At 39.4% G+C, this 10589-nt stretch overlaps 1 long non-coding RNA gene across 1 annotated transcript in view; it reads left to right on the top strand.

Moving 5' to 3' along the window:
- LOC144238820 (uncharacterized) overlaps positions 1-10589 on the top strand; it is a 21102-nt gene that overhangs the window by 1938 nt on the left and 8575 nt on the right. Inside the window, exon 3 of the long non-coding RNA XR_013337217.1 lies at positions 6278-6422. This is a non-coding gene — a long non-coding RNA (uncharacterized LOC144238820). The remainder of the gene's footprint in view (positions 1-6277; positions 6423-10589) is intronic.

The raw sequence follows: 10589 nt of genomic DNA, 5'->3' as shown, positions 1-10589 counted from the left end.
CCACCCCCTCTCCCCCCTCCCCCAGAAAGTTGTTTCTTTTTGTTTACCTGGTGCGGTTTCAGATCTCAGCACTTATCTACTAGTTGATACAACTGTTTTCTCTGTAATAGACATCTTTTCTCTTCTCCACTCTCTGCTCCTATTCTATTTCGCTTTCTACCCCATTTTCCCTTCGGTCCGAGCCTGTGGTCCAAGGTGAAGGGTTCTTAAAGGAAAAGAGCTGGTCTTGGTTATAGGAGTTCCCTTAACACTAAGAGTGGCCCTGGGATGCAGAGAGGGAGGCAGGGGTTTGGGCGGGCAGAGAGCATCCCAAGTGTGAGGAAGATTCTCAGACGGTGATCTTCAGCCTTGGAAAGAGGGCGGGATGAAAAGGACAGGCTAATAGAGCTCGTCCACTCCTGACTGCCCCCCAACCCCCTAAGACCCAATGTCGACGCTTTAACGCCATCCCCACCTAGCCCTCTGTCAAAACTCGAGGTAGGCAGAAATCTCGAAATTGTTGTGATTACAAAAGGCGTTTAAAATAATATCAACTAACTCTCAAAATTATGGCTGTGGGGGTGGGAAGGGAGCTAAAACGCCCTATGTCCTGGGGGGGAGGGGGTCAGTTGCTTAACACCGATAGCCCTCTGCCTGGTCCTTGGCCTTGCAGAAAAGCTGCACGGGAGGAAAGCACTTGGCACGTTGCGAGATTTGGAGATGTGTGTCCGAATGAAAGAAAGTGTTCCGTGGCCAGTGATGTTTGGGCATTCATTTTCGTCTTAGGTTGAATTTTCCTACACAGCTAGCACTCCCTGAATTGGGGTTGTCTTTTTCCGTTTTATTCCCCCTTTTTGCTCCCGTTAGTGTCTCGTTCTTTGAATCAGAATGCGTTGAAGGTGCAAACATATCTTACCCCACGTCAGGCCCCTGCGTATGGCAAGACGTTGTTGACTCCATTGATTGGGCAGAAAGACCAAAAACTGTAGTGGAGTTAGAGAGAGTTGTTTCTCAGTTCTTTCATTTTCTCATGCTCTGAAATTTAATGACCTGATCATTGTTGTTTGAAGTTAAATTATCTGTTAAATTAGCCCTAAACAATAACTGATGATATTTTCCATTTGGGTCTGGTTGCCCCTGGATGGGAAGGAAAGGAGTCAGAGAATCCTTGATCACATAGTAATATAATCAAAACCCATATTTAGGTGCTATTATGTAAGAAAAATCACTTTCAAAGGAGCTGAATTTCATAACTAAGAAATTCTTTTAAAGGCCTGTGCTCTAAAAGGACAACACTAATTCAAGAATGAATGTAAATAAGCATCTTTGTTGATTAAAAGAAAAATATGAACGTCGTATTTTCATTACTCTATAGAACCTAAATACTCAAAATCATCATACACTGGTTCTTGCTAATCTAAATGAATTCTGCCCTCCAAGGATAGTCTCAAAAAGGAAATTTAGCATTAAGCAAAATGTGAGCCGTTCTAGATGTGAATTTCTAGAAATCCAAGGCATATTTATTTCTTTGAGTCAGACACTGTTTTGCAATCATTGTATGATACAATTTTGGAATAACGCAGATGCTTTTCCCCCTTTCTTGTGTCGGATTGCTTATATATGTAAGCATAGGTGTGAGAGCCTCAGGGTATATTGAGGAAACTACATTTTTCTTATTTGTTTTAACAAAAGGCCCAAAGAATCTTTAAACCCAAAAGTATCACAGTAGTTGGAAAAACAATCACTTTTAAAATAATAAGCACTATTGCGTTTTTCCTATTAAAACATGCTGCAAGAATAGCAAGAGGCTGTTATAAAGGTTGAAAAATTCAGAACAAGAAAAAGGAAATCATTTTCCTATTTGATACTTTTATCATTAATAATGTAGTTTTAAGTTTTGACAAAGGTTTCTTAGAGAAAGTGAAGTACTTCTTCCACACCTTCAGAAATAGTCTAGATGGAATCAAGTGGGATCGGATAGAACTGGCAGCAGGACTTGTTTATTTATTTATTTTTTTCCCCAGGAGTAGTAATAGTAATAGTAGTAGTGGTAGTAGTAGTAATAGTAATAGTCGTAGAGTTGAAATTTTTATTTTTAATTATACATTGCAGGCTCTGATTGCAGGTTAGAAGACTAAAATCGATCATTCCTACATCGATAGTGTTGTCTATTACTGCATTGATTTGTGTTTACTTATGCAGAGACTTTCACTTATTTACTTACATATTTCAGCATCTGCCTCTTGATTATTTTTGCAGGTTGGTTTTAATGAAACAGCTTACATAGGAAACACATTTGACAGATCGATTTTAAGTAAACTTGATAGTGAATTATGGCAACACAAAGAGTTTACAAAATTCCTTATTCGTACCTGCTTTTTAGCAATGAGAAACATGTTTCTGATTAAAACCTCATGCTACGAGAAAACTTCCATTCTTCTCTTCACATACTGTGTTGGTATGTTTCAGCAAAATAGAAAAACAGATGATTTTATGGTGTCAGATATGATAGAGTGAAACCGATGAATGAGCCTTGTCTTTTTTTCTGTTGGCATGACTTGGTTTTCACATAACAATAAGGTTTTTCTCATCCTGGGTTTACTATGGATGTAGATGAAAAGTCAAGGAGCAGCGGGATTTGAATATAGAAATGGTATTGTTTAAAAATATCTGTTAACTTTAAGTTATTGGGGCGGTTACTCCTGATATCATAGTGTTCTTCAGTAGATATTAAATGCATATATACTCTCATGTATTCTATCATTTAGGGTATAGGTACGATTATACCTTAGGAAGATAGACATTCTTGAACTAATAGCTCATGTGAAGGTTATATATCAGGTCTCATTTGAGCAAATAAACAACTGAAGACTACGAGGTGTGTCTTTTGTAGGTACAAGACAATTGTAGGAGATTGAGATGCATTAATGTTTGTTCTTATACTCGTCTTCACAAAATGTTGAAAGATGACTTGGAAAGTGGAGGGGGGGGAGTAGCCTTATTTATCGAGGGCTACTTCTCGTTTTATAGGATTTTGCTTGCAATCTGGACGATGAATCTTTCTTTCCTATTAATTTGGAATATACCTACCAAATATGGTTAACAGTCATATTCTTCATCTCTTGCACCCCCACCCCCCACTCCTGCCACCCCCTTCAGTATTTGAGAGGAATATAGAGAGTAAAAGTAACCGAGTTCTTTCTTGAGAACGAAAGGGCCTTGGGAGATGGAAAGGGAATTAATCTCTTCTTCACCCTGGCGAATTTTCCTGAAACTACATATCCTCAGCTTCGGAGATGTGAGAGGTGGAGCCTGGCAGTCCGGCAGCTGCAGGCAGAAGGTGGGCGAGCCTGGGGACCTCAAGCTTTGCAGAAGGTTGAAAGGAGGAGTGGAGAGAGCGATTTGAGTTTGTTTATTTGGTTTATTTTATTTTTCTGTCCTGTGCCAAGCCCTTGAAGTTAACACGGCGACATAGCCTTTTAAGACCAAGCACTCTTGGCATTCTTTCGAGATTGAGATTCCAGAGCATCGGATGAACAGGACTTATAGCTAAGGCGTGCTCACCCACCCCTCCCTCCGTCTCTTTACGCACGCACCAGCTCGTCCTCACGTGCACGGGGTAGTGGACAGTGTTGACTTGAATTGCTCTCGCTTGCTCCAAGCCTTTCCTGTGAATGAACCCGAAAACACTCGACAGGTCGTGAATAATCGTTTTAATGAGTGTGCAAAGCGTGCGACGGAGTCCACCGAGCTGTCGGGTTAAACAAACAACTTGTACCCTGACCAAATCCGATTGTTAAAGTGCAAAGTGATGTCAGTACCATTTCCATTACCCTTCGGAAAACCACAGATCTGACACGCGGGAGTCCAATTTTCCCCATTAAAGAAAAATAACAATATTTTCCAACCGTGTATGTGATCTTCTTTAATATTAACCTGAGCCAAAGGAAACCTCATTTGAGAGTCAGAGAAGCAGTCCTGTCACTTCTTCAAAAATAAACCGAAAGGGAAAATGAAGAAGAAAGCAGAACGAATATAAAAGGTCTGAGGGAGGATTTCTTTTTGATAGCTCATGTATCATGCTGATCAATACTGTAAAAAATGTTACATATATATAAAAAACGTATTGCTCACTACATGGAAATTTCAAATTAACTGTTATCTAACCAGCTGGGATTGATACTTTGGTTCTGTACCAGGACTGACTCTCTGAACCTGTAAAAACTTTTTTTCTATTGAATATATAACTAAAATATTTGCTGTTTATATATTAGCCTATGAGAGAATGAAGGGATAAGTAGTTTCCACATTTATGTTCTCAAGGAAGACAGTTTGGAGGAAAGTAATGGGAAAGGAAGCCTGATGGGCCACCATCTAAAACAGTAACAAAAAGCACAAGTGAGCTCTTGAGGGATCACACACTCTTCCCTTTCTTTGCACAACTGCACTGGGGAAATATTTTTGTTTTTCCCATACAGTTAAAAGGACTACTTGGAATCAGTCACATGTTCTCCCTTCCTTGTTGATTCTTTTATCTTCTTTCACAATTTCAAACACCAAATACTGCATGAAAAGTATGAAAGTTAAACCTCAAAAGATGTAAAAGAAATCCCTTTTGCATATCCCCTTTAAAAATGTTGTGAAGAGAAATGTGTAAAATGCTTCCCCTGACAGCACCTGGTATACGTTTACAAGTCAAACAAAATGGACAAGATGCTTGGAAATCAGTGTATTAGTTCCAAATAACTAGCTTCTTCAATTCATTAACAATATAGGGAGATTAAGGTTTGTATTTTCATTGGGTTAAGTATTATGGATTATGTATTCTTCCTTATTAAAGACTGAAAATATGTCATGTCCTACAGTCTGAAAGGTTATGTGTCCTCTTATAATTGTAATCAGCTTGCAGAAGTGAAATGTTAGGTATATGGTACACTTGAGTATGGAAGTTCAGCAGCATTTGCTCACTTAACTCCTACTAGCCATGTTGTCATCTACATACATACCTTTCTTTCTGACCATCTATTTCACATATGAATATGTTAATATACAACTGATGGCAATTAAATGAAATAATCCACCTAAAACATGTAACTGAGGTGTTGCATGGAATAAGCAATTTGTATGAAAGTTACTGTAGTTTTGCCCATTATAGTTGCTAGTTTTTATATACCTGTGTTAACTTCACACCAGTTGGATAAAATAGAAGGTAGTTTCATCATCAAAACTTGGAAAAGACAACCAGTAGCTTAGGATAGTGTTTTTGTTGATTTTGACTGTTATCTAGAGAATGTCTGTATCAGAATATCAATTCAGAATATCCTTAATTTTCTAGGAAATTTGACAAAAAATGACTATCAAAAACTAGGGGCTTGCATTTTTTATTGTTTTAAATATTTCTAGGCACACAACAGACTGTGCAGTTATTACCTAAACAGATTTCTTCTCTGTGGGCTGGCTGAGTTGAGGAATTTTAGGAGTCACTGAAAGAGCCACATCCATTTCTGTTTTAAATGCACAAACGGCAAAGCTAGAGGGTGCGTCTGTTTTTGTGTGTATATATGTAGTTAAAGAACTACACTATCAAAACATTAATTATATTTGAAAGAGAGCAGAGAGCTTGTTGTGGAGAGAATTGCATTATTGAATTTATATTCCATGGAATCTGTCTGTGGAGAGGGCTGAAATTGTATACCTGTCTTACATGATGCACCCTCTTCAGTGAGGTACATAACAGGAGCAAAGAGAGGTAAACTTGGAGGGGAGTGAGCTTAGGTATTTGGATGGTCCTAAGCAAGAAAATCCATGTGCAAATGCAAATCACATGAAGAATAAGCCTGGGGTCTTTGTTCTCTGTCAACAAAAGCAAATATAGTATTTTTCCTCTATCAAGCAAATCATGGAATGATCTGAGCTGAATTTGGAGGAGGGGGGAGAGGTTGAGTGACTAAGACTATTTCAATTATCATATTTCTGATCCCCAAGTCCTGTTTATTTCACAGCTGCCAAATTTTATATCCAAAATTTAGATTCTCTTCCTCCCAAATCCTACATTGCTATGAATCATCCCTGATCATTTTTAGTTTTTTGGCTTAATTACCAGTTTTCAGCTTTAAATTACCAATAAACTAATTAATCTGACTAATCTTTCTAAACTTCTGTTGAATAGTATAATAGCTGCAACAACAACAAAAATAAAATAACATACACTGCAGCAATAATGACAGAAATAAAATGTTAATAATAATGCAAACAATAATAGCGGAAACAATTTTAAAATAATTTCTCTGGTCGACAGGATGAAGATGGGATCCATTTCAGTCTGAATTGTGTTTCATGGCTGCAGTGGGGCATTCCTCTGATTTCTTGTTTCACTGGTTAGATGGATGATCCAATCCGGCCCAACTCCAGTGTTCTAATAAAGACTCCCTTGGTCTAATATGGTAGGTCTTTTTAATAGCCCTAAGTACTTTTGTACCCATTCCTCTTCGTTACTACAGGCATGTCTTCCTTGGACACCATTCCCAAGTAAATCAGTCTGGGATGGAGACTGGGAACAGAGGCAGACATTTGAAGGGATTCTTGGGTAGAAAGACCTGGTACCTTCTGGCTAGAGCTCTGCTGATGAATGGGCAAGTTGTCATATTGGGGAATCACGTTTACAGAGCTGAGGAATTTGAGAAGGACAGAGTAACTGAGGTTCCTTTGAGTCTAAAGAGAATACTTGCCCTGAGGAACTCAACCCAAGGGGCAAGACACAAAAATTAGGAATTAGGTCCCCCTGAAGAACTCTTTAGACTCCTTTAGAGATGAAGGGACAGAAAGGGGGCAATAAAGTGAGGGGAGTAGAAGTGAAAGGAGACCAGGTTGAAGACGTTAGTAACTAGTGGTGATCCAGCTAGTAAAGCTAAGGCCATCTCTCCCACGGAGGAGGTAGAGGTGCTTTTGCCAATTGTAAACCTGCCAAGGTTCACTGTTCTACGGGCAAGAACAGCCACCAGTTCCTGAGTCTAGGCTGTAAAGAATCTGCCAGTGACTTTTTACCTGCAGGAATCTAACTCTTCTCTCAGCCCAACGTTCTCCCCATCTCCTAAGCCCCAGTTTCTCCCCCAACCTCAAAAAAAAAAAAAAAAAAAAAAAGAAAGAAAAAAGAAAAGAAAAAAAGGAAAGAAAAAGAAATGAAAGAAAATAAAAATCAGGTGGGGAGGGAGTGAGTCTCCGTGTTTGTCAGGCAGATGTTGGGGGTTAAAGCAGGTTATTTGATAATTGCCTTCATTTGTGGAGGGGAAAGAAAGCTGGTTAGGAGATGAAAGGTAGGTTATAGAAGAGCAGAGAATGAGAGAGAAATTCCTTAACAGCACAGCAGCTAGGGCCAAATGGAATCGGATCTTAGTTATAGAAGAACAGTTTGGGAGCAAGGAAGGGTGGTTGTTACATGTTTTTGCTTTGTTCTGTTTTCCTGCAAGTTAACGTAGCCCTGAAAATGTATGAGAGAACAAGATCTGCATGCCTTATTAAAAAAACAAATTACAGAAGAAAAGCATAACTATCAATAGCCAGTTTTGTCCTCTAGAAAACTTTTTTCTTTAGATATTGTCTTCAACCTCACATATATGCACAGTTCATAACTAAACCAAACAGTAGTTGAAGGAAGAGAGGGTAAAGAAAACGAAGGGCTGGCTTCCCTGCTGGTAGTACTGGGTGCATCTATCTCCTCACCCTTCACAGCAGGGAGGCTGAACAATCCTTTTCCATTTCTGTCAAGTCCTTTCATTTTAAAAAGTATGAACATATTCCAGTTCATGAGAATACTATTTCACTAAAAATCGGCAATGAATGAGGGGCTTTCATTTCGAGGAATAAATTCACTGGGAAGATGCTCACCCTGCAAGGGGAATAGGGCGACTTTGGCTGCAAGTGTATATCGCTCTGCTCTTCAGTGGTACCCCAGGCTTTCTTCGTGCACTAATCCTAACTAGTAACTGCTAAGTTCACTCCAACTATTCCGGAAGTACAGCTCTGCAACTTGAAATCAAACTGGAACTTTCCAAAGAAAATCCAATTCTAATTCAAGTCATATTTTAAGGAAAATAGTCTTAGGTATTGGGCTTTTTATTTGAAAATTTCCTGTGATTCAAAGACAAGTATTATTTGTTTCAGTAAGAAAATTAAAAGAAATCAGTGTTTCCAGTAAACGTGCCCTCAATCCTGTTATATACACCCCCAAAGTATGGCTTTTAAGAATTTATTTTGAAACACTTTGGTTTTAATTGTATATAACTGAAAGCTTCTGAGTCATTGGAGACATGCCCAACTAAAAGAAACTAAGTTAATACTTTTATAATGGGAATATCTGGAAGTAAAAATACAATAAAAGCAGTTGTTTCAGAGTAGTAAAAGTCATGCAGACATTTGCACGCACTCACTTTATGCGCTTATTTAACAAAATAGGCTTCTATATTGCGATATCTTAAAAAGTCTTTAACATAAACCAGATATTTAAATGTATATATAAAAGTGTATACACTTTATATATACCATATGGGATGTAGCTCAAATATGTATGTTCATTTTTTATAGAAACCAAGAACTAACCAACTATTAGCATTTATAACTTCTTAGCCACCAATAATTGAGGTTTATTTCTGATCTGTAAACAACGAAGGAAAGCCAGAACCACTGTATTCTGCTTAGAGTGTATTAAGAAGCAAATAAAGGTTTCTTTCTGTCTCGGAGTGTACAAGAATAAGGAATTTAGGGATGAATGGAATTACGATCTATATAGGTTTTCAATAAACCAAGACGTAGTCATTTCATTCTTTAAACATTAACATCCTACTATTAAATAAAAGAAATATATACAATTTCAAAGATAGGAGAGGTAAGCCCAAGTCAGCTGATGATATTTTGAAAGGAATGGTTTCAAATGATGCTAACATTTTTTGTTTCCAACAAAGAACTTTTCAAGGCAGATACAGCCAGATCTGTTGCACAAGTGGCAAAGCAAATATTTTAGAAATGGGCTGTGGGGGGATTTAATGGACTGACACACTTTGAATATTTATGAAGAGTAATATTCCTTTGAAGGGGGTTGTGATTGTCTATCATGCTCCTTAAAAACGGAGAGAAGCAGGAGAGGGAGGTTTGGGGGAGGGCATGTCCTAGCATCCTAACTATTGCTAATGGTGAAAGGATATGACCTATGTAGAACAGGAAAGGATTCCACGCCCTGAGGGAAGCTGCAAAAGTCCATTGGTCCTATCATGATTAGCCTCTTTCAGGTACACACTTCAAAAACATCCTTTCCACTAGGCTCTCATCTGCAGTTAGGGCTCACAGACAGCAGCCAGTTTGTATTAAAGTGTGGTCCAATGCATCAGTCTGGTTTTGAAAAGAAAACAATAGGCAAAATAAAGGTATGGTCTTATCAATGAGATTCTCGTTGACAGTTGGAGAACAGGGAAGAGGGAAGATTCACAACAGGGTGGTGGAAGAGAGCAGTACTCTTTAGGTGAGTTTTGGGAAGATGCTAAGTAAAATGCTGTTCAGAAATTGGGATTAATCGAGCAGTTTAAATACAAATCTGCCGGAAATCATGCTCTGTGCGAATGAAAATGAAGGAATTTATGCATATTCTAATTTTCCCTCTTTGGCTGCTATTTTGGAGGAAGAGACTTCTTTTGCTGATGGTGGGACTTTTTTGTTCCGCACAGGAAATGTGTAAATGAACACAAATGTTATTTTTTTTTTTCTCCTTTCCATTTCTCTCCTCCATCCCTCCTCCCCCTTTCAACAACCATAACTGGTTAAGGTCCTCAGTTCTGTGGCCACAGATCCCAGAGTTTCTGCCCATTTCCAGGATGCTAGGGTGCAAGAAGTGCAGGGAAGGGGTGGGTAGGGCTCCCCTGGGTCCCTAGGCCTTTAGAAATTAGAGCTTCCATTCCACCTTTGGACAATCAGAGTACAGTGAGGAGTCATGCGTTTACCAAAACGTTCATCTCAAAAGCCATTTCCCCTCACGACTGAATTCTCAAGTGAAACTGGGTTGAGGAGAGCTTAAAAGTGATCTTATAACCCAAGTTGTGAAGATCTCTTCACCTTCAGCGCCAAGTCGAAACATTTTCCCTCTCCAGCCTTTGGGAACAAACAGTACTGGTGCATCTTAATTATATTAAGACGAGCAAGAAACTCTCCGGCCAGCCTATTCTGATGTAAGTCGCCTAATGCTGAGATGAAGTCAAGTGGGACACTGTGGTCGTTTTGCAGAATATATAAGGGACTCCCGAGATGGTTCAACGAACTGCGTGGGGTGCAGATAGGGGCGGGGGCGATTCGGTCCAGGGGGAGAGAAAGGCAGTTGGACAGGGAGAGCTTGAGACAGAGCAAACGACAGGTGCTGTCTTCCCTCCCGCTCTCGCATTGGCAGGCCACGCCGAGAGCTTCGGAATTCATCCGAGGACTGGGGGTGACCTACTGAGACGCTAGAGTTTCCACCTTCTTTTCTGCCCTCTGAATAAAACTCCTGGAGCCAACGTCATTCTTAACGATTTAATTTGAAAAGAGCCCCGTGGGGCCCTCACTCCCCGCTCCCCCCGCCCCACTCCCTCAGC

This window comes from Crocuta crocuta, unplaced genomic scaffold, assembly GCF_008692635.1.
Source record: "Crocuta crocuta isolate KB4526 unplaced genomic scaffold, BGI_CrCroc_1.0 scaffold116, whole genome shotgun sequence".
Taxonomy (NCBI): domain Eukaryota; kingdom Metazoa; phylum Chordata; class Mammalia; order Carnivora; family Hyaenidae; genus Crocuta; species Crocuta crocuta.
Note: the sequence above shows the minus strand (reverse complement) of the source record. Positions and strands in the feature narration are given on the sequence as shown.